General features: G+C 43.9%; 1 protein-coding gene across 2 annotated transcripts in view; it reads right to left on the bottom strand.

The window, feature by feature from the left end:
• LOC110534845 (clathrin interactor 1) overlaps positions 1–25,076 on the bottom strand; it is a 62,505-nt gene that overhangs the window by 36,969 nt on the left and 460 nt on the right. The window lies entirely within an intron of this gene.

Genomic DNA, 25,076 nt, shown 5'->3' with positions numbered 1-25,076 from the left:
CAACTCAAACAGGTTTGTTCCAAACAGAATACTTCTTTAATTCTATGAAGCATGTGTGTTTCATGGTGGATAGATTAACATAAAACAGAGAAAGAAACTATACATTCAGTGCTGATCTGGGATAACTATAGTTTTAACTACGCTTTGGGGAAAGTAACTATTTCCGGGGGAATAGTTACTTTGGAGGGGACTACAACTATTTGAATATAAAAATGGCAACTTTAAAAAATATATTTGAATACAGATCTCAGGAAGTGACTACTTTTCTGAAACTAGATAGATTGGCTGCCTTCAACTAGGCCTAATGGAGGGCTGTATCTGGAACTGCATGTTGAAGACAGAAATAGAATGAATAGAACACACAATCTCCTATAGTATTCCAATCTGACGGTCACATTTGATCTACACAATACATTTCTCTGAACATGTAAACGTCCATTCTCCTGAATGCCTATTGGCCCAGGTATACATAATCAAATCAAACCAAATTGACCCATTTTATGTTGTAAAGATAAGTATAAGTTGTGATGATCGACTACTGGATGACTCTTTCAACATTCCACTGAAAAAGTTGAAAGCTGCAATAAATTTTTTAGAAGACCTGAAAATACTGCAGAGTAAATTCAAAGCTATTTGCAAACAGCAAGTTGGAAGCTTAGCAAAAACAACAACTTTGATTCCCTTTGTCCATCTGAGGGTAACTGCTCTTATTTCAAAACACACACACAATCTCTAAATGGTGTAGTGTAATAAAACTAGTTACTTTAGGAGCAACGTTTTATTAGCATCTTGTCACATAATACTTTGTTAATTGTATTTGAATTGCATAGTAATAAGATTAGTTTTTTTGTTTTTTAACTACTCTACACAAGAGGAATAGCGACCGTTCCTTATTCCACTTATGTGGAATAAAGAATGTGGAATAGCTCCATTATTATGCTATTATAAAGCAATTTGCAAAGTTCTATGTAACAAAAGGGGTAACACTACACATTAAAGGTTACATTTGTAAAGGGTTTATAAAGAGGCTATAATTACATTCAATGTTATTTGATCATTTGTAAATGCCTTATAAAGCATTAATAAACAGTTATATCCCATTGGTCTACATAGTGAAATAACTGGTCAGTGTTTGTCAAAATAGTGAGCCAAACTTTACCTCCAGTTTTTAACAATTTATAAATGCACTTAAATGCTTTTAAGATGAAGCCTTATGTATCATCATGCATCCATATTTTCAATAGTTGCACTATTGAACAAATAGTTATCCTCTCACTTTTGCGTGTGATGAAACACTGATGCCCTGGCGAAATTTACATACAGGTTATTAATCAATCATCATTACGCCTTCCCAGATGATATCAACACACACATTTCACTTCTCTGTGATAGTCCCAAATATGGTAACAGTAACACCAGTGGAGGTGGTATCCTTTCACAACGTTAAATGTTTTGGACTTCATACCCCATATTCATTGACTGAATATGTTTAACGAAGGTGTTGACTCTTCTCTTATGTATTGATGAGTACCCAATACTATAAGTATGTCTACGCTCTGAGTGAACTCTCAAATCATCTATAAACTATTTACCCATATGTATAAATGGTAAAAGTATATCTTATTTTAGTGACAGACCTACATGTACATATTCCCTCGACACCAGTGCCCCCGCACATCGACTCTGTACCGGTACCCCCGTATATAGCCCCTGTATATAGCCCCTGTATATAGCCCCGCTATTGTTATTTACTGCTGCTCTTTAATTATTTGTTATTCTTATCTCTTACTTATTTTTTATTAGGCATTTTCTTAAATTCATTGTTGGTTAAGGGCCTGTAAGTAAGCATTTCACTGTAAGGTCTACACCGGTTGTATTCGGTGCATGTGACAAATAACTAAATAATTATTTGATACCTATAAACATTTATAAATTCAAAAACACCTTATTTTAAAAAGTGACAGACCTATAACCATTTATAATTGAGTTAAACATTGAACTGCTAAAAAAAGAAATACTTTAAAAACAAAAGTGAAATACAAGATACTTTATTGCCACGCATCCAAGGTCGGTGGTGTGTATACGGTACAGCATGGGGTAGCTCCTACATGACTAATATACACATATACCCCAGCCTCACAAAACTGAAAAAGCAGCTGTTGTTTAACCTTGTACTTTTTCAGTTGTCTTATAAAAGCACAGTCTCTGCTGGGCCTTCTTGATGATGTGGTTGGAATTGATGTCCCATTTCAGTGAGCCACTGATGTAAGTACCGAGGAATTTGAACGAATCTGTCAGGGTTATTGGTTGGTCAGCGATTATGCCGGGGGCCTTGCGGTTCTTTCTTCTCCTGTATTGCCATCTCTGTGGCTTTTGAGGAGTTGAGCATGAGGTCGTTGTCCTTACACAACATCACCGCCCGAGCAACTTCACAGTGGTAATGTGTTTCATTTGCTAGCTAAGACAAAATGAAAGGGGTAGGATAGTTATCACAATTGTGGTTAAAACACTAGCTAGTTTGTTAGCTAGCTAGTAAATTAGTCTTAAAATTGGAACCACTTATGTTAGTTTGTTGACAAAGTATGCTGGCTAGTTTACCAGCAACCCATCTAGAGAGAGACTGTACCAGAGTTCAAAGGTAAGATAACTAGCTAGCTAGCATTATAATCCCAAAAAGCTAAACAAATTGCAAGAAAACTCTGTCATGTTGATGTTAGCTGACTAGCTAGCAGGCAGCTAATGTTTGCTAGCTAGCTAAGCTAACTAGCTAGCAAACGTGATCTAGTTAGCCATTTCATGCCAAATATTATCCTGTGTTAAATCGTATAGCAAAATGTCTATATTCAAAAATATATTTTAGGTTTTACCTAATACTAGCTAGCTAACGTTTCTTAGCTCGTGAGGTAGGACAGATGTGCTAGCAAACGTTAGCTAGCTGAGCAGAGGACTAAATCATACAGCAGAATTTCTATATTCAAAAGTGAAACAAATTGCATAGAGAATCTCTCTCCTCTGTCAACATTTTTTATCTTGTGAACGTTTCTTTCGCGCAATCTCTTTGTCTGGCCTTTGCACACTTCCCATAGCCAGGTCCATCATGATTCTTCTCAACTCAATGTCACATGTCATTGTCTACTCTTCATTCTGTTCCAGGTCGTCTTTATTTCAAGCGCGTTTCACAGATCCGCAGATCTTACAAAGTCAGGATTTTTTCAGAAACCAGTGAACCACACCAATAATATAGCTTGAGATGAAGCCATCATTCCTGGAATAAAAAAAGTATACCAACGCATCATCATTGGAACTCATGGGAGTTGACCATTGGTCTGAAAACCAATAATTTCTGTTCCTGGGACAGAGCAACTATGCACCACACCCAGAAGTGAGAAAATAACTATTGTTTAACTGTGCAACCATTGAAAATGCAGTTGCATGATGATACAAAAGGGTTCAATATTACACAATTTGTTATAACCAATTTAGTAATGTTTTACAATGCATTTACAAAGCTTAAATAACCGTAATAATGTAATTACAAACCCTTTATAAATCCTTTACAAATGGAAGCCTATTGTAAAGTGTTACCGAAGTGGTTGTAAAGTGTTGCTGTATTACCTTGTGTCTCACTCATGAAAATATATGTGTCTACTCTAATGTTGAGGTGATTCCATGGGTCTCTTCTCACCTCCCGCGTACTCCCTCGCCTCCTTTTTTAAAAAAGGTCAAAGATACTTGAGGAGAGATGGCGAAGAGAGTGAATGTGGATGGAAATGCGCCAACTTTATTATTTGTCAAATGACGTTTACAGGGGTGGACGGACCCCACGCATTTTTTGTTGTTGTTGTAAAGTGACCAAAACGAATTAGGGCTCACCCTATTTACCCTTTTAGTCTTTTTTTTTTAGCAGTAGCAAAACAAACAAAAAATTAAATGTAAAAAAAATTATATGTTTTATGGCACGTCTTGATTGACGCCTGTCTTCGTGGACTAATCCAAACATCCACAATGTTTGTTTGGTTCCCGTAATTTCTGTTAATGCATTCAATATATTATGTATTTTACTGTTGTCATTGTATGAGTGGACACGTTGTTTGCAGAGTGCACAACCTAGGCTACACTTGTGAGAAACAAGTTTCGGTTTATTTCATTCCATTTATGAGTTGTTAATTTATTCATTGTGTTTTGTTTGTAGCGCTCCTATCAATGTTGAGTAAGGATTCGCACCTGATTACGCATAGAAGTAGTCCCAGGCCACATGGCCTGCGCGCAAATGTAGACTTATAAATGTGCCAATTTGGGGATCTCATAGTATGTGTGATTGTTGTAACAATGAGCTGTGGAGCTTCTCAAAGTAATTTTCTCTTCACCTCAAACAGGACGTGAACACAGTATTTTTTAATATCCATTAAGAATGACAATTGTTCCTTAATGTAGCCTATTTAAAAAAAACATTTCCAGCTCTCTCCCTTTCCATAACCACTGAGTAAAAGGGGGAAAATGGTCATGCTCTGATGCTGTGAAAACGTCATAAAATAGGCCTAACTTCGTATCCCTTGCGCAAATACCCTGCAGCTGTGTCTGTCCAGAGCTCACTGGCTCAGGAAACGCAGGAGGGTGCAGAATATTTGATTAAATGTTGCAAGTTTGTTAGCACCAGCTTCAGGCTGGACCAAGTTTTTGGGTGATACAATGTTTCAAAGTTGCAGAGAGGTCATGTGTAGCCAATGCGATTTATTTTTAATAAGATATTTTCTACCTGCAGGCTGCTATGTTTTTATTTGCAGGTTTTAAGTAGGCTATTTTTACCTAGCTGGCAATGGAAATAGAGGTTCATTTTAGATTTGTATGATTTCCATTGAGATATAAATTTGTATTAATCACATGACAATGATTTTAAGATAGGACTATTAAAAAATAAATTAAACTGTTCTACATAAAATGTACATATGAACATAACTGGCATGCAGATCGGCAAGAAATGGCAAGATAAATTGGCACTCCAAATGGAACACCCCTGATGTAATCTATTACCGGTAACTTCGGGAGCGTAATGGCAGAATCTGCAAAGGCCAGCAGCAGTGCTATAGAAAGGGGGTTCGGGAACAGCTTGATCAGAAGACAAAAATCCTATCTTGATCTCTGACTCCCTCGAGTCATTTGTGCACCTTAAATGATTTAAATCACAGTGTGCTTAAAGCATCAGACAAGCTCAGTAACCTACATATAGTTGATTTTATTAAAACACATAGGGTGTGTCTATATACGGAAAAATGCACGTTTAAAAATTTCAACCAGTCGATTGGTCGAAAGAACAGATAACTTTATTTTTTTTTTGTCAGGGACAGCCTGAAACAATGTGTGTATGTTTTTCTACTCTGACAAACAAAAGATGATTCAAAGGGGGTGTGGCAGATTTCTAAACTCTTCCATGTAGAATACACGAGTAACCTTGTTGAAAGGTGGCTATCGAGGAGGGGATGAGACTTCCATTTGTCTACTAATGAAATGACACACCCCTCGACCACATCAGTTTCCGGGTCATGGAGGAGAGAGGACGATCTTTTGCCCAAACGAGAATCTCCTAATTTTTATTTTTTAAATTTAAAACTAGGCAAGTCAGTTAAGAACAAATTCTTATTTATAATGACGGCCTACCCTGGCCAAACCCGGATGAGGCTGGTCCAATTGTGCGCCACCCTATGGCACTCCTAATCACAGCCAGATGTGATGCAGCCTGGATTCGAACCATACCTCCCTTCCAACTCTCCCAAACAGAGACCAGGCTTCCCTCCCATGTATTTAACTATAGGCTACAGGCTATATTAAAATTCATATCTACGCCCCCCCCCCCCCCCCCCCGTGGCCACCAGCTGCATTAAGTACTGCAGTGCATCTCCTCCTCATGGACTGCACCAGATTTGCCAGTTCTTGCTGTGAGATGTTACCCCACTCTTCCACCAAAGCACCTGCAAGTTCCCGGACATTTCTGGGGGAATGGCCTTAGCCCTCACCCTCCGATTAAACAGGTCCCAGACGTGCTCAATGGGATTGAGATCCGGGCTCTTCACTGGCCATGGCAGAACACTGACATTCCTGTCTTGCAGGAAATCACGCACAGAAACTAGCAGTATGGCTGGTGGCACTGTCATGCTGGAGGGTCATGTCAGGATGAGCCTGCAGGAAGGGTACCACATGAGGGAGGAGGATGTCTTCCCTGCAACGCATAGCATTGAGATTGCCTGCAATGACAACATGCTCAGTCTGATGATGGCGTGACACACCGCCCCAGACCATGACGGACCCTCCACCTCCAAATCAATCCAGCTCCAGAGTACAGGCCTCGGTGTAACGCTCATTCTTTCGACGATAAACGCAAATCCGACCATCACCCCTGGTGAGACAAAACCGCTACTCATCAGTGAAGAGCACTTTTTGCCAGTCCTGTCTGGTCCAGCGACGGTGGGTTTATGCCCAAATGCGACGTTGTTGCCGGTGATGTCTGGGGAGGACCTGCCTTACAACAGGCGTACAAGCCCTCGGTCCAGCCTCTCTCAACCTATTGTGGACAGTCTGAGCACTGATGGAGGCGTGCGTTCCTGGTGTAACTCGGACAGCTGTCCCGCAGGTGTGATGTTCAGATGTACTGATCCTGTGCAGGTGTTGTTTCACATGGTCTGCCACTGAGAGGATGATCAGCTGTCCGTCCTGTCTCCCTGTAGCTGTCTTTAGGCGTCTCACAGTACGGACATTGCAATTTATTGCCCTGGTCACATCTGCACTCCTCATGCCTCCTTGCAGCATGCCAAAGGCAAGTTCACACAGATGAGCAGGGACCCTGGGCATCTTTCTTTTTGTGTTTTTCAGAGTCAGTAGAAAGGCCTCTTTAGTGTCCTAAGTTTTCATAACTGTGACCTTAATTGCCTAACATCTGTAAGCTGTTAATGTCTTATTGACCGTTCCACAAGTGCATGTTCATTAATTGTTTATGGTTAATTGAACAAGCATGGGAAACAGTGTTTAAACCCTTTACAATGAAGATCTGTGAAGTTATTAGGATTTTTACGAATTATCTTTTGAAGATCGGGTCCTGAAAAAGGGACATTTCTTTTTTTGCTGAGATATAAATTTTTTAAGTTCATATTTTCAAATGACCTACAAAATAGAACTACACTGAACAAAAATATAAAACGCACCATGCAACAATTTCAAAGATTTTACTGAGTTATAGTTTATGTAAGAAAAATCTGTAAATTTGAATAAATTCATTAGGCCCTAATCTATGGATTTCACCGGACTGGGAATACAGATATGCATCTGTTGGTCGCAGATACCTTTAACAAGAAGGTAGGGGCGTGGATCAGAAAACCAGTCAGTATCTGGTGTGACCACCATTTGCCTCATGCGGCGCTACATATCTCCTTTGCATAGTTGATCAGGCTGTTGCTTGTGGAATGTTCTCCCACTCCTCTCGGGCTGTGAAGTTCCTGGATATTGGCTGGAACTGGAACATGCTGATGTACACGGCGATCCCATACGTTCTCAATGGGTGACATCTCTGGTGAGTATGTAGAACTGGGACAGCATCGGTGATGTCGTACCCACAGCAACTATTAAAACATTCCCAAATCAGAAACCTTGGATTGATGGCAGCATTCACGCGAAACTGAAAGCGCGAACCACTGCTTTTAAATCAGGGCAAGGAGACCAGAGACATGACCAAATACAAACAGTGTAGCTATTCTCTCCGCAAGGCAATCAAACAAGCTTAGCGTCAGTATAGAGACAAAGTACAGTCGCAATTCAACGGCTCAGACACAAGAGGTATGTGGCAGGGTCTACAGTCAATCACGGATTACAAAAATAAATCCTGGTCCGCGACGGGGCTGGTTGTCTTGCTCCCAGACAGACTCGCTTTGAGGACAATACAGTGCCACTGACACGGCCCGCTACCAAAACCTGAGGACTCTCGTTCACTGCAGCCAACGTGAGTAAAACATTTAAACGCGTTAACCCTCGCAAGGTTGCAGGCCCAGACGGCGTCCTCAGAGCATGCGCAGACCAGCTGGCTGGTGTGTTTACGGTCATATTCAATCAATTCTTATCCTAGTCTGCTGTTCCCACATGCTTCAAGCGGGCCACCATTGTTCCTGTTCCCAAGAAAGCTAAGATAACTGAGCTAAACGACTACCGCCTCATAGCACTCCCTTCCGTCATCATTAAGTGCTTTGAGAGACTAGTCAAGGACCATATCACCTCCACCCTACCTGATACCCTAGACCCACTCCAATTTGCTTACCGCCCCAATAGGTCCACAGATGACGCAATTGCACCCACACTGCCCTAAACCATCTGGACAAGAGGAATACCTATGTGAGAATGCTGTTCATCAACTACAGCTCAGCATTTAACACCATAGTACCCTCCAAACTCGTCATCAAGCTCGAGACCCTGGGTCGATCACCGGGGGCAAACTACCTGCCCTCCAGGACACCTACACCACCCGATGTCACAGGAAGGCCAAAAAGATCATCAAGGAAAACAACCTTCCAAGCCATTGCCTGTTCACCCACTATCATCCAGAAGGCGAGGTCAGTACAGGTGCATCAAAGCAGGGACCGAGAGACTGAAAAACAGCTCCTATCTCAAGGCCATCAGACTGAGTGGCTGCTGCCAACATACTGACTCAACTCCAGCCACTTTAATAATGGAAAAATTGATGAAAAATGTATCACTAGCCACTTTAAACAATGCCACTTCATATAATGTTTACATACCCTACATTACTCATCTCATATGTATATACTGTACCCAATACCATCTACTGCATCTTGCCTATGCCGTTCTGTACCATCACTCATTCATATATTTGTATGTACATATTCTTCATTCCTTTACACTTGTGTGTATAAGGTAGTTGTTGTGAAATTGTTAGGTTAGATTACTCGTTGGTTATTAATGCATTGTCGGAACTAGAAGTACAAGCATTTCGCTACACTCGCATTAACATCTGCTAACCATGTGTATGTGACAAATAAAATTTGATTTGATTTAGCTTAAAGTAATTGTGTTCAGATCCTTGCGACATGGGGTCGTGTATTATCATGTGGAAACATGAGGTGATGGCGGTGGATGAATGGCATGACAATGGGCCTCAGGATCTCGTCACGTTATCTCTGTGCATTCAAATTACCATTGATATAACGCAAATTGTGTTTGTTGTCCGTAGCTTATGCCTGCCCATACCATAACCCCACCATGGGCCACTCTGTTCACAACGTTGACATCAGAAAACCACTCACCCACACGACGCCATACACGCTGTCTGCCATCTGCCTGGTACAGTTGAAACTAGGATTTATCCGTGAAGAGCAAACGCCTCCAGCACGCCAGTGGCCATTGAAGGTGAGCTTTTGCCTAGTGAAGTTGATTACAACGCCAAACTGCAGTCAGGTCAAGACGCTGGTGAGGACAACAAGCACGCAGATGTGCTTCCCAAAGACGGTTTCTGACAGTGGCAAGGAGTTATTGTCCCCAGTACAAGGTGCACCTGTGTAATGATCTTGATATGCCACACCTGTCAAGTTGATGGATTATCTTGGCAAAGGAGAACTGCTCACTAACAGGAATGTAAACAAATTTGTCCACAAAATTTGAGAGAAATAAGCTTTTTGTGCATACGGAACATTTCTGGGTTCTTTTTTTTTTCAGCTCATGAAACCAACACTGTCCATGTTGCGTTTATATTTTTAGTCCGTGTATTTTTTGCCCAGGTGTGCAGCAGTATGACTGACAGAGACAGCAAGATGAGATCTCCACAGCAAAGCTGTTCCAAGATTTTAAGGAAAATCTCAGTCCACTGAATAATGAATGACAGCTGTGTATAAAAACAGATGGCTTGAACGGCAAGTGAACCGGCGATGTGCTTACATGTCAAGCAGACTAGGAAACACACGCACACAGAACGGCCCGCTATGTTAAGAAATATTCCACTGGGGATGAGACAAAAGATGAGCTGTGGGTCTGAATGAAAGGTACAGGCAGACAGAACCCAGACTTCCCTTCCAACTGTCTCAAACAGAGACAGAGCCCAGGCTTCCCTTCCATTCCAACGGTCTCAAACAGAGACAGAGCCCAGGCTTGCCTTCCAACTGTCTGCATCCTGGGCCTCTTTGTTGTGCAGGCCCGCCGCAGCAGCGTTACTCCTGCACTACTGAGGATGAGCCTGCTTACCTACACATGCAGCCTGCTGAAAAGCCAAAGCACATGAAACAGTCTTTCACTCTCCCTCCTACTACACGAAAAGAAAAACACCACCTCCTGCTTCTGAGGAACAGTGGTTCTAGGCGTCAGTTTTCAGATGGAGATTGTGGTGATGAAGGGGGCACAGGGGACAACAGCAGCGAGGGAGGAGGGGCAGGGGGTTCACTGATGCATATTGGAAGTAGGAGGCCCTGGTCTGACGAGGATGTTTGCAGGGAGAAGAGGCCCTGGTCTGACGAGGACGTTCGCAGGGAGAAGAGGCCCTGGTCTGACGAGGACGTTCGCAGGGAGAAGAAGCCCTGGTCTGACGAGGACGTTCGCAGGGAGAAGAGGCCGTGGTCTGACGAGGACGTTCGCAGGGAGAAGAGGCCCTGGTCTGACGAGGACGTTCGCAGGGAGAAGAGGCCCTGGTCTGACGAGGACGTTCGCAGGGAGAAGAGGCCCTGGAGGACACAGCTGGCAGCCGGGCTGATGTAGGAGCTACTCCTGAAGCTACTCACACAGAAGACGTTACATTTAAGTAATTTAGCAGAAACTCTTATCCAGAGCGACTTACAGTATTGAGTGCATATACAGTGCCTTGCGAAAGTATTCGGCCCCCTTGAACTTTGCGACCTTTTGCCACATTTCAGGCTTCAAACATAAAGATATAAAACTGTATTTTTTTGTGAAGAATCAACAACAAGTGGGACACAATCGTGAAGTGGAACGACATTTATTGGATATTTCAAACTTTTTTAACAAATCAAAAACTGAAAAATTGGGCGTGCAAAATTATTCAGCCCCTTTACTTTCAGTGCAGCAAACTCTCTCCAGAAGTTCAGCGAGGATCTCTGAATGATCCAATGTTGACCTAAATGACTAATGATGATAAATACAATCCACCTGTGTGTAATCAAGTCTCCGTATAAATGCACCTGCACTGTGATAGTCTCAGAGGTCCGTTAAAAGCGCAGAGAGCATCATAAAGAACAAGGAACACACCAGGCAGGTCCAAGATACTGTTGTGAAGAAGTTTAAAGCCGGATTTGGATACAAAAAGATTTCTCAAGCTTTAAACATCCCAAGGAGCACTGTGCAATATTGATATAATATTGAAATGGAAGGAGTATCAGACCACTGCAAATCTACCAAGACCTGGCCGTCCCTCTAAACTTTCAGCTCATACAAGGAGAAGACTGATCAGAGATGCAGCCAAGAGGCCCATTATCACTCTGGATGAACTGCAGAGATCTACAGCTGAGGTGGGAGACTCTGTCCATAGGACAACAATCAGTCGTATATTGCACAAATCTGGCCTTTATGGAAGAGTGGCAAGAAGAAAGCCATTTCTTAAAGATATCCATAAAAAGTGCCGTTTAAAGTTTGCCACAAGCCACCTGGGAGACACACCAAACATGTGGAAGAAGGTGCTCTGGTCAGATGAAACCAAAATTGAACTTTTTGGCAACAATGCAAAACGTTATGTTTGGCGTAAAAGCAACACAGCTCATCACCCTGAACACACCATCACCACTGTCAAACATGGTGGTGGCAGCATCATGGTTTGGGCCTGCTTTTCTTCAGCAGGGACAGGGAAGATGGTTAAAATTGATGGGAATATGGATGGAGCCAAATACAGGACCATTCTGGAAGAAAACCTGATGGAGTCTGCAAAAGACCTGAGACTGGGACGGAGATTTGTCTTCCAACAAGACAATGATCCAAAACATAAAGCAAAATCTACAATGGAATGGTTCAAAAATAAACATATCCAGGTGTTAGAATGGCCAAGTCAAAGTCCAGACCTGAATCCAATCGAGAATCTGTGGAAAGAACTGAAAACTGCTGTTCACAAATGCTCTCCATCCAACCTCACTGAGCTCGTGCTGTTTTGCAAGGAGGAATGGGAAAAAAAATTCAGTCTCTCGATGTGCAAAACTGATAGAGACATACCCCAAGCGACTTACAGCTGTAATCGCAGCAAAAGGTGGCGCTACAAAGTATTAACTTAAGGGGGCTGAATAATTTTGCACGCCCAATTTTTCAGTTTTTGATTTGTTAAAAAAGTTTGAAATATCCAATAAATGTCATTCCACTTCATGATTGTGTCCCACTTGTTGTTGATTCTTCACAAAAAAATACAGTTTTATATCTTTATGTTTGAAGCCTGAAATGTGGCAAAAGGTCGCAAAGTTCAAGGGGGCCGAATACTTTCGCAAGGCACTGTATACTGGTCCCCTGTGGGAATTAAACTCACAACCCTGGCATTGCCAGCGCCATGCTCTACCAACTAAGACAGACGGGACAAGAAGAGAGAAGAAATCTATACCAGTGGTGCTGATTACTCTGCAGTGTGCTGGGAGGATATAGAATACCGTACTGCTGGAAGTCATGCCTACTAGGAAGAGCATTTACTGAGAACATGGATTTGCAGGTTGGCTGAATGACTAGCTGAAGTTCTGCTCATTACTGTAATCTAAAGGCAGAATTAGCATTTCCCAGACGTGTGACTCAGACATTCAAGCCGTAATAAGCCGTGGTTCATAGTAAAGCTGTAAGCCTAGACAGTGAGGCCAGCTAAGGGCAAGCTAAAGAACTTATGCTACCATATCCTCTAATAAAAGGAAGTAAACTTGGACGAAGGATTTCCTTTCTAACAAGGAGCCAAATTAACAAGGTGAGGAAGTTGTTTCATATTTGTCTTCACAAGAGTTTGAGAAGAGGGTCCAGTCTTCAGATCTTATCTGAGTGAGAGTTGTCAAAACGACCCTCTTCTTTCATGTCTTCAGGACCAGGTTTCCTCTGCTCCATTCAACAGATCATATCTTTCCACATAATAGTGCAATGTTTGACATTTGTATTCACCACAGTGTGACGCCATCTGAGCTCTTCAAAACAATGCCATTGATTCAGCCATGATATCGATCTCACTGCATTGGCTGATGGAACTTGCAGTCCATTAACTGGCTAAGAAGGTCCAAAGACTCAAACACTTACGCAGGACATGAAGACTGCCTTTAGAGTGGCTATCGTTAGTCACTACAATGTAATGATATCCTACTGAGAAAAAGCTTCCACTGAACTCATGCCGATACCACTTTACATTTGGAGTGGGACTTGAATCAAAGAAATCATTCAAAGAAAGTCATGATTTGGCTCTCAATTCTTAACTTCTCTCCTGTGTAATAACTGACATGGGAACAGACCTAATAGGCTACAAGTAGATGACAAAACTCAAAACAAGCAATAGGAGTACTACCAAAGCCCCTCCCATCCAGCAATAGGAGTACTACCAAAGCCCCTCCCATCCAGCAATAGGAATACTACCAAAGCCCCTCCCATCCAGCAATAGGAGTACAACCAAAGCCCCTCCCATCCAGCAATAGGAATACTACCAAAGCCCCTCCCATCCAGCAATAGGAGTACTACCAAAGCCCCTCCCATCCAGCAATAGGAATACTACCAAAGCCCCTCCCATCCAGCAATAGGAATACTACCAAAAATACTACCAAAGCCCCTCCAATCCAGCAATAGGAATACTACCAAAGCCCCTCCCATCCAGCAATAGGAGTACTACCAAAGCCCCTCCCATCCAGCAATAGGAATACTACCAAAGCCCCTCCCATCCAGCAATAGGAGTACTACCAAAGCCCCTCCCATCCAGCAATAGGAATACTACCAAAGCCCCTCCCATCCAGCAATAGGAATACTACCAAAGCCCCTCCCATCCAGCAATAGGAATACTACCAAAGCCCCTCCCATCCAGCAATAGGAGTACTACCAAAGCCCCTCCCATCCAGCAATAGGAGTACTACCAAAGCCCCTCCCATCCAGCAATAGGAGTACTACCAAAGCCCTTCCATCCAGCAATAGGAGTACTACCAAAGCCCTTCCCATCCAGCAATAGGAGTACTACCAAAGCCCTTCCCATCCAGCAATAGGAGTACTACCAAAGCCCCTCCCATCCAGCAATAGGAGTACTACCAAAGCCCTTCCCATCCAGCAATAGGAGTACTACCAAAGCCCCTCCCATCCAGCAATAGGAGTACTACCAAAGCCCTTCCCATCCAGCAATAGGAGTACTACCAAAGCGCCTCCCATCCAGCAATAGGAGTACTACCAAAGCCCTTCCCATCCAGCAATAGGAATACTACCAAAGCCCTTCCCATCCAGCAATAGGAGTACTACCAAAGCCCCTCACATCCAGCAATAGGAGTACTACCAAAGCCCCTCCAGCAATAGGAGTACTACCAAAGCCCCTCCGATCCAGCAATAGGAGTACTACCAAAGCCCCTCCCATCCAGCAATAGGAGTACTACCAAAGCCCCTCCAGCAATAGGAGTACTACCAAAGCCCCTCCCCTCCAGCAATAGGAGTACTACCAAAGCCCCTCCCATCCAGCAATAGGAGTACTACCAAAGCCCCTCCCATCCAGCAATAGGAGTACTACCAAAGCCCTTCCCATCCAGCAATAGGAGTACTACCAAAGCCCCTCCCATCCAGCAATAGGAGTACTACCAAAGCGCCTCCCATCCAGCAATAGGAGTACTACCAAAGCCCTTCCCATCCAGCAATAGGAATACTACCAAAGCCCTTCCCATCCAGCAATAGGAGTACTACCAAAGCCCCTCCCATCCAGCAATAGGAGTACTACCAAAGCCCCTCCAGCAATAGGAGTACTACCAAAGCCCCTCCGATCCAGCAATAGGAGTACTACCAAAGCCCCTCCCATCCAGCAATAGGAGTACTACCAAAGCCCCTCCAGCAATAGGAGTACTACCAAAGCCCCTCCCCTCCAGCAATAGGAGTACTACCAAAGCCCCTCCCATCCAGCAATAGGAGTACTACCAAAGCCCCTCCCATCCAGCAATAGGATTACTACCAAAGCCCCTCCCATCCAGCAATAGGAGTACTACCAAAGCCCCCCCCCCTCCCCCCCATAAAGCAATAGGAGTACTACCAAAGCCCCTCCCATCCAGCAATAGGAGTACTACCAAAGCCCTTCCCATCCAGCAATAGGAGTACTACCAAAGCCCTTCCCATCCAGCAATAGGAGTACTACCAAAGCCCCTCCCATCCAGCAATAGGAGTACTACCAAAGCCCCCCCCCCATCCAGCAATAGGAGTACTACCAAAGCCCCTCCCATCCAGCAATAGGAGTACTACCAAAGCCCCTCCCATCTAGCAATAGGAGTACTACCAAAGCCCCTCCAGCAATAGGAGTACTACCAAAGCCCCTCCCCTCCAGCAATAGGAGTACTACCAAAGCCCCTCGCATCCAGCAATAGGAGTACTACCAAAGCCCCTCCCATCCAGCAATAGGAGTACTACCAAAGCCCCTCCAGCAATAGGAGTACTACCAAACCCCCTCCCCTCCAGCAATAGGAGTACTACCAAAGCCCCTCCCATCCAGCAATAGGAGTACTACCAAAGCCCCTCCCATCCAGCAATAGGAGTACTACCAAAGCCCCCCCCCCCCCCCCATAAAGCAATAGGAGTACTACCAAAGCCCCCCCCCCCCACCCATAAAGCAATATGAGTACTACCAAAACCCATCCCATCCAGCAATAGGAGTACTACCAAAGCCCCTCCCATCCAGCAATAGGGGTACTACCAAAGCCCCTCCCATCCAGCAATAGGAGTACTACCAAAGCCCTTCCCATCCAGCAATAGGAGTACTACCAAAGCCCTTCCCATCCAGCAATAGGAGTACTACCAAAGCCCTTCCCATCCAGCAATAGGAGTACTACCAAAGCCCTTCCCATCCAGCAATATGAGTACTACCAAAACCCATCCCATCCAGCAATAGGAGTACTACCAAAGCCCTTCCCATCCAGCAATAGGAGTACTACCAAAGCCCTTCCCATCCAGCAATATGAGTACTACCAAAACCCATCCCATCCAGCAATAGGAGTACTACCAAAGCCCCTCCCATCCAGCAATAGGGGTACTACCACACGCACACAAACACAGCGGTCGACGGCACCGCATCTCAGTGCAAGAAGCATCACTACAGTCCCTGGTTTGACCGGGGTAGGCTGTCATTGTAAATAAGAATTTGCCAAGTTAAATAAAGTTTACACACACACACACAAAAAAGTTACTTTGTTGGCATTTACGTGTGTCCCCATTACCAGTAAAACATCATCAAAACCTATTTCTTTCACTTACTTGCTGTGCCGTTTCGTTGTTTCATTCTCAACCAGGATTTTATCATGCAGTGAAGTTTCAGCTGTCTGTCCGTGGTCTCTCTTCCTCGGTGAGCACTGTCACTGTGTCCGTCTGTCTGTGGCCTCTCTTCCTCGGTGAGCACTGTCACTGTGTCTGTCTGTCCGTGGCCTCTCTTCCTTGGTGAGCACTGTCACTGTGTCGGTCTGTCCGTGGCCTCTCTTCCTCGGTGAGCACTGTCACTGTGTCTGTCTGTCCGTGGCCTCTCTTCCTTGGTGAGCACTTTCACTGTGCCCGTTTCCATCTTGTCCAGCTGTGTCTAACATTTCACGTAAACCCTGTTTCTTGTCTGCATCGAAGTAGCTGTACCAATCATCGAGCATGGTGGCGACACAGTAAAGAGGCTCAGAAAGAATGCCACCGAATCGCTTGTTCACAGCCTAAAGTACTTTTGTAAGTTAACCCCACAGTCTGTGTGGGAAGTTTTGTTGAGCAGGTGTTTCAATGCCATGACAGCGGGTATCACGTCTGCTGTAAACACAGGTGGGCTTATTTCTCCAGTCAGTTGTTTGAATGGAGCGTTCATGTTTCCTAGTTTCAAACATATTCTCAAATGCAATTGAAATGGCAGCAGCGGTATGAGAACCAGCACATTCTTGAGCAATATGGCTTTCCTCAGTACAAAATCCTTGTTGACCCACTGTGCTGTCAGACTCATAATGCTCATGAGGCTGACATCGCTGGTCTAAATGTCAGTCGTGAAGCTCATGGATGTGAGTTTCAACAATACAGTTTAACTCCGGTAGGGCAACATCTGAAAAACAGTGTGTACCGGGGCTCGACCAGTCGGCGAAAGCCAACATCATCCCCGAAAGACGACGGTTGATTGTTAAGGGCAACAAATTGTATTATCTTGGCGTTAATGGATTTCGCCGAAGTTGTCTCGCTGAAATGTTCTTACTCTTTCAAATGACTGATCGACTTGAACTTGTTTAGTTGTTGGAAGTGTAGCGCTTAGTTTTTTTCTGCTTTTGTTCTGTGTAGCTCTGTATTTTTCGTTGCGTCATCTACCTACATTATATAGGTATGCACGTCATCTACCTACGCTATATAGGTATGTACGTCATCTACCTACGCTATATAGGTATGCACGTCATCTACCTACGCTATTATTTTTTTATTTCCCCTTTATTTAACCAGGTAGGCAAGTTGAGAACAAGTTCTCATTTACAATTGCGACAATTGCGACCAGTATAAACAAGTCTATATACGATGTGAGCAAATGAGGTGAGATAAGGGAGGTAAAGGCAAAAAGGCCATGGTGGCAAAGTAGATACAATATAGCAAGTAAAACACTGGAATGGTAGATTTGCAATGGGAGAATGTGCAAAGTAGAAATAAAAATAATGGGGGTGCAAAGGAGCAAAATAAATAAATAAATAAAATACAGTAGGGAAATAGGTAGTTGTTTGGGCTAAATTATAGGTGGGCTATGTACAGGTGCAGTAATCTGTGAGCTGCTCTGACAGTTGGTGCTTAAAGCTAGTGAGGGAGATAAGTGTTTCCAGTTTCAGAGATTTTTGTAGTTCGTTCCAGTCATTGGCAGCAGAGAACTGGAAGGAGAGGCGGCCAAAGAAAGAATTGGTTTTGGGGGTGACTAGAGAGATATACCTGCTGGAGCGTGTGCTACAGGTGGGAGATGCAATGGTGACCAGCGAGCTGAGATAAGGGGGGACTTTACCTAGCAGGGTCTTGTAGATGACATGGAGCCAGTGGGTTTGGCGACGAGTATGAAGCGAGGGCCAGCCAACGAGAGCGTACAGGTCGCAATGGTGGGAAGTGACAAAACGTGACAAAAAAGGGCTTTGGTGACAAAACGGATTGCACTGTGATAGACTGCATCCAATTTGTTGAGTAGGGTATTGGAGGCTATTTTGTAAATGACATCGCCAAAGTCGAGGATTGGTAGGATGGTCAGTTTTACAAGGGTATGTTTGGCAGCATGAGTGAAGGATGCTTTGTTGCGAAATAGGAAGCCAATTCTAGATTTAACTTTGGATTGGAGATGTTTGATATGGGTCTGGAAGGAGAGTATACAGTCTAACCAGACACCTAAGTATTTGTAGTTGTCCACGTATTCTAAGTCGGAGCCGTCCAGAGTAGTAATGTTGGACAGGCGGGTAGGTACAGGTAGCGATCGGTTGAAGAGCATGCATTTAGTTTTACTTGTATTTAAGAGCAATTGGAGGCCACGGAAGGAGAGTTGTATGGCATTGAAGCTTGCCTGGAGGGTTGTTAACACAGTATCCAAAGAAGGGCCAGAAGTATACAGAATGGTGTCGTCTGCATAGAGGTGGATCAGAGACTCACCAGCAGCAAGAGCGACCTCATTGATGTATACAGAGAAGAGAGTCGGTCCAAGAATTGAACCCTGTGGCACCCCCATAGAGACTGCCAGAGGTCCGGACAGCAGACCCTCCGATTTGACACACTGAACTCTATCAGAGAAGTAGTTGGTGAACCAGGCGAGGCAATCATTTGAGAAACCAAGGCTGTCGAGTCTGCCGATGAGGATGTGGTGATTGACGGAGTCGAAAGCCTTGGCCAGATCAATGAATACGGCTGCACAGTAATGTTTCTTATCGATGGCGGTTAAGATATCATTTAGGACCTTGAGCGTGGCTGAGGTGCACCCATGACCAGCTCTGAAACCAGATTGCATAGCAGAGAAGGTATGGTGAGATTCGAAATGGTCGGTAATCTGTTTGTTGACTTGGCTTTCGAAGACCTTAGAAAGGCATGGTAGGATAGATATAGGTCTGTAGCAGTTTGGGTCAAGAGTGTCACCCCCTTTGAAGAGGGGGATGACCGCAGCTGCTTTCCAATCTTTGGGAATCTCAGACGACACGAAAGAGAGGTTGAACAGGCTAGTAATAGGGGTGGCAACAATTTTGGCAGATAATTTTAGAAAGAAAGGGTCCAGATTGTCTAGCCCGGCTGATTTGTAGGGGTCCAGATTTTGCAGCTCATTCAGAACATCAGCTGAGCAGATTTGGGAGAAGGAGAAATGGGGAAGGCTTGGGCGAGTTGTTGTGGGGGGTGCAGTGCTGTTGACCGGGGTAGGAGTAGCCAAGTGGAAAGCATGGCCAGCCGTAGAAAAATGCTTATTGAAATTCTCAATTATGGTGGATTTATCAGTGGTGACAGTGTTTCCTATCTTCAGTGCAGTGGGCAGCTGGGAGGAGGGGTTCTTATTCTCCATGGACTTTACAGTGTCCCAGAACTTTTTTGAGTTAGTGTTGCAGGAAGCAAATTTCTGCTTGAAAAAGCTAGCCTTGGCTTTTCTAACTGCCTGTGTATAATGGTTTCTAGCTTCCCTGAACAGCTGCATATCACGGGGGCTGTTCGATGCTAATGCAGAACGCCATAGGATGTGTTTTTGTTGGTTAAGGGCAGTCAGGTCTGGGGAGAACCAAGGGCTATATCTATTCCTGGTTCTAAATTTCTTGAATGGGGCATGTTTATTTAAGATGGTTAGGAAGGCATTTTTAAAAAATATCCAGGCATCCTCTACTGACGGGATGAGATCAATATCCTTCCAGGATACCCCGGCCAGGTCGATTAGAAAGGCCTGCTCGCTGAAGTGTTTCAGGGAGCGTTTTACAGTGATGAGTGGAGGTCGTTTGACCGCTGACCCATTACGGATGCAGGCAATGAGGCAGTGATCGCTGAGATCTTGGTTGAAAACAGCAGAGGTGTATTTAGAGGGCAAGTTGGTTAGGATGATATCTATGAGGGTGCCCGTGTTTAAGGCTTTGGGGAGGTACCTGGTAGGTTCATTGATAATTTGTGTGAGGTTGAGGGCATCAAGTTTAGATTGTAGGATGGCTGGGGTGTTAAGCATGTTCCAATTTAGGTCGCCTAGCAGCACAAGCTCTGAAGATAGATGGGGGGCAATCAGTTCACATATGGTGTCCAGAGCACAGCTGGGGGCAGAGGGTGGTCTATAGCAGGCGGCAACGATGAGAGACTTGTTTTTAGAGAGGTGGATTTTTAAAAGTAGAAGTTCAAATTGTTTGGGTACAGACCTGGATAGTAGGACAGAACTCTGCAGGCTATCTTTGCAGTAGATTGCAACACCGCCCCCTTTGGCAGTTCTATCTTGTCTGAAAATGTTGTAGTTTGGAATTAAAATGTCTGAATTTTTGGTGGTCTTCCTAAGCCAGGATTCAGACACAGCTAGAACATCCGGGTTGGCAGAGTGTGCTAAAGCAGTGAATAGAACAAACTTAGGGAGGAGGCTTCTAATGTTAACATGCATGAAACCAAGGCTATTACGGTTACAGAAGTTGTCAAAAGAGAGCGCCTGGGGAATAGGAGTGGGGAATAGGAGTGGAGCTAGGCACTGCAGGGCCTGGATTCACCTCTACATCGCCAGATGAACAGAGTAGTAGTAGAATAAGGGTGCGGCTAAAAGCAATAAGAATTGGTCGTTTAGAACGTCTGGAACAGAGAGTAAAAGGAGGTTTCTGGGGGCGATAAAATAGCATCAAGGTATAATGTACAGACAAAGGTAAGGTAGGATGTGAATACAGTGGAGGTAAACCTAGGTATTGAGTGATGAAGAGAGAGATATTGTCTCTAGAAACATCATTGAAACCAGGAGATGTCATTGCATGTGTGGGTGGTGGAACTAATAGGTTGGATAAGGTATAATGAGCAGGACTAGAGGCTCTACAGTGAAATAAGCCAATAAACACTAACCAGAACAGCAATGGACAAGGCATATTGACATGAAGGAGAGGCATGCTCAGTCGAGTGATCAAAAGGGTCCAGTGAGTGGAGAGGTTGGTTGGGGGTCACGGCGATTTAGACAGCTAAATCGGTAGCAAGCTAGCATAGGAGCAAGCTAGCATAAGATGGAGGTCTGTTATTAGCCAACTCTTGCGTTCCGTCAGTAGATTAGTGGGCTTCCGTGTGGTAGAGGGGATGAATCCAAATCACACAACAACAACAAAAATAAAAACAATAGATATAGTTATAGAGGCCCAAGAAGAAAAATAAATCAATAAATAAAAATAAAATAAAAATTGTCCGATTGTCTATTCAGATAGCAGCCGATAAGTTATCCAACGGCTAGCAGGCCGCAGATGAGCGCCCAGGCAACGTTGCGCCGGAGGAGCCAGCCGGACAGTTCCCTCGGGTAGACAACGTCGGCAGTGTAGCCGTGAAGGCCCGGTGGGGCTCCGCGTAGGCAGCAAAACGGGTCCGGATAGGTGACTGCAGCCCAGGAGTGATTGATGGAACTCTTCAGCTGGCTAGCTCCGGAACAATTGATGTTAGCTCCGGAATCGACGAAAGCCGATAGTCACATGGATAGCAGCTAGCTAGCTGCGAGATCCAGGCATGGACGTCCAGAGCCAGCGGCAGAAATCCAGGGACATGGAGAGAAAAATTGGTCCGATATGTTCCGCTCCGAGCCGCGCTGCGCTGCGCCGCGCCGTACAAAACTGGCGATAGATTCTCGAGCCAAAGGACAGCCGATGACCACAAACCGTGGTCAGCTGAGTACCAACGATTAGCCAGTAAATAAGCTAACTAGCTTCTGAACTAGCCCCTGAACCAGCTTCAGAGTAGCTTCTGGACCAGCTTCTGGCTAGCTCCCGGCTAGCTTCTGGCTAATTTCTGGCTAGCCTCTCGGAGGATCACAGATCTGAGGTAAATAATACTTTTTTATATAAATATAAATTGGTGAAACGGATTGCAGGAGAGTGTTCTGAAGATGAGTTTTTGGAAAATTAAAAATGTATGTGAAAAAAAAAGTTTTAAATATATATATATATATATATATATATATACACACGGGACACGACAGGACGAGGACAAAAATACGTCTGAACTGCTATGCCATCTTGGGAGAGAACTTTGCTGCAGGTATATAGGTATGCACATCATCTACCTACATTATATAGGCATGCACGTCATCTACCTACATTATACAGGTATGCACGTCATCTACCTACATTATATAGGTATGCACGTCATCTACCTACATTATACAGGTATGCACGTCATCTACCTACATTATACAGGTATGCACGTCATCTACCTACATTATACAGGTATGCACGTCATCTACCTACGCTATATAGGTATGCACGTCATCTACCTACATTATATAGGTATGCACGTCATCTACCTACATTATATAGGCATGCACGTCATCTACCTACATTATACAGGTATGCACGTCATCTACCTACGCTATATAGGTATGCACGTCATCTACCTACATTATACAGGTATGCACGTCAGCTTTGACATCCATTTTGCACATCGGCTTTAAACTAGACATCGGGCCGACGCTGGCATTTTTAGCTAATGTCGGCCGATTCCGATATGCTCACCGATATATTGTGTATCCCTAAATATTACCAATCTCAAAGCCCCTCCCATCCAGCAAGGCTCCTTAACAGCTTCTACCCCCAAGCCATAAAACTGCTAAACAATTAATCAAGTGGCCACCGGACTATTTACATTGACACCCCCTCCATTTGTTTTGTACACTGCTACTACTTGCTGTTTATTATCTATGTATAGTCACTTCACCCCTACCTACATGTACAAATTACCTCAACTAACCTGTACCCAAGCACATTGACTCAGTACCGGTGCCCCCTGTACATAGCCTCGTTATTGTTATTTTATTGTGTTACTTTTTACTTTATTTGGTAAATATTTTCTTAACTTTTCTTAAACTGCACTGTTGGTTAAGGTCTTGTAAGTAAGCATTTCACAGTGAGGTCTACACTGTTGGTTAAGGGCTTGTAAGTAAGCATTTCACAGTGAGGTCTACACTGTTGGTTAAGGTCTTGTAAGTAAGCATTTCACAGTGAGGTCTACACTGTTGGTTAAAGGCTTGTCAGTAAGCATTTCACAGTGAGGTCTACACTGTTGGTTAAGGGCTTGTAAGTAAGCATTTCACAGTGAGGTCTACACTGTTGGTTAAGGTCTTGTAAGTAAGCATTTCACAGTGAGGTCTACACTGTTGGTTAAGGTCTTGTAAGTAAGCATTTCACAGTGAGGTCTACACTGTTGGTTAAAGGCTTGTAAGTAAAGCATTTCACAGTGAGGTCTACACTGTTGGTTAAGGTCTTGTAAGTAAGCATTTCACAGTGAGGTCTACACTGTTGGTTAAGGGCTTGTCAGTAAGCATTTCACAGTGAGGTCTACACTTGTATTCGGCGCATGTGACAAATAAAGTTTGCTTTGACTAGATGACCAATCTCAAAGCCCCTCCCATCCAGCTATGATCTTGAGTCCCAGACAGCTAGTATTCATCAATCCATGATGACCATGGGTTCTCCTCCTCACTTATGGGAGGGGCAATATACCCAAACATACATCTAGCCTAAATGCATATTCTGCCAGACATGTGAAAAAACACCAGTTCTCACCAAAAATACCATTCAACTGGCTAACCCACTGAAGCAATGTCCCTCCCAAACAACTGTTGGCAGTGACACAATCCACAAGGTGTGGCGGTACATAGTCTGTTCTCTAAAAGCTCAGGGTCTGCAGGGAGCTCTCTGGGCCCAGGGTGGCAGGAGAAGGCCTTCTCGCCAGCTGTATCAATAACAGGCCCTCTTCAGCTGAAATCACGCATGCCTAACAGGTGGCACCGGCTCAGGCAGCATCAGTTACAGCAACCTGACTGCAAGCTCTGTCCATGAATCAGGCACTCGGCTGGAACCTTTTTCTGCCACTGCTTGCAAATCGGGAAAACGATTAGACTTGTGTGTCACACACAGTCTTTCACTCATTATCATAACGGTCTTTATATAAATGGTTGTAATAAGAAATTTGCAATTTTCCAATACTGATGCATGAATAACTAAATGTTGCCAGGGTATGGAAACGTCAAAACCTTCTTGCTATCCATTTAAATAATGTATCTTATGCACATGATGTAGTGAACAATTCCATGCACATTCACATACAGATCCTTTGCAATACACCAACTTAGCTAGCTAAGAGATATGTCATGCTGCATTAGTCGTGGATCAGGTCCACTTTCAGTCACTTTCATTCCAGGCGTTTGATGAGAGGCACGAGCCTGGTACGACCAATATTCAACAGACAGGCGCTGCGGCAACGTTTTCCGTCTAACGGGAACCAGGAACAGACAAATGCTAGTTGATTGCTTAGATAGCTAACTAACGTTACATTGTGGTCGTGGAAAAACGTTTCAACCAGAAAACAATAAAAATGGTCATGAAGTTCAACTTCTATAGTGAGTATTGTAATGAACATAATGAAACGAAAAAGTGCAAATGACAGGTTTGATGAAGGTCTTGACAGACATTGTGGCTAGCTTAGTGGTGTTAGCTAATGTTAGCTAGCTAGTGAGCTAACAATGATAAATTAAGTTAGACAGTTTTGTAGCTAACTAACGTTAGCTGTGAGTTAACGAGGGCGTCGTATTGTTATTGAACGATACGAGGACATTATTGGGTAAGACATAACTAACTATAAACTAGCTAGTTGGCTAGACTAAGGTTAATAATACTTTCCTCCAAAATAATGCTATTATGGAATAAATGGGTGTTGCTTTGCATTATTTGAGTCTGTATGTTTATAATGGACAGTAGGATATCAAAAAGATC

This window comes from Oncorhynchus mykiss, chromosome 10 (assembly GCF_057628025.1).
Source record: "Oncorhynchus mykiss isolate SJ-2025 chromosome 10, ASM5762802v1, whole genome shotgun sequence".
Lineage (NCBI taxonomy): Eukaryota > Metazoa > Chordata > Actinopteri > Salmoniformes > Salmonidae > Oncorhynchus > Oncorhynchus mykiss.
The sequence above is the reverse complement of the archived record's forward strand: the minus strand, read 5'-3'. Positions and strand labels throughout refer to the sequence as shown.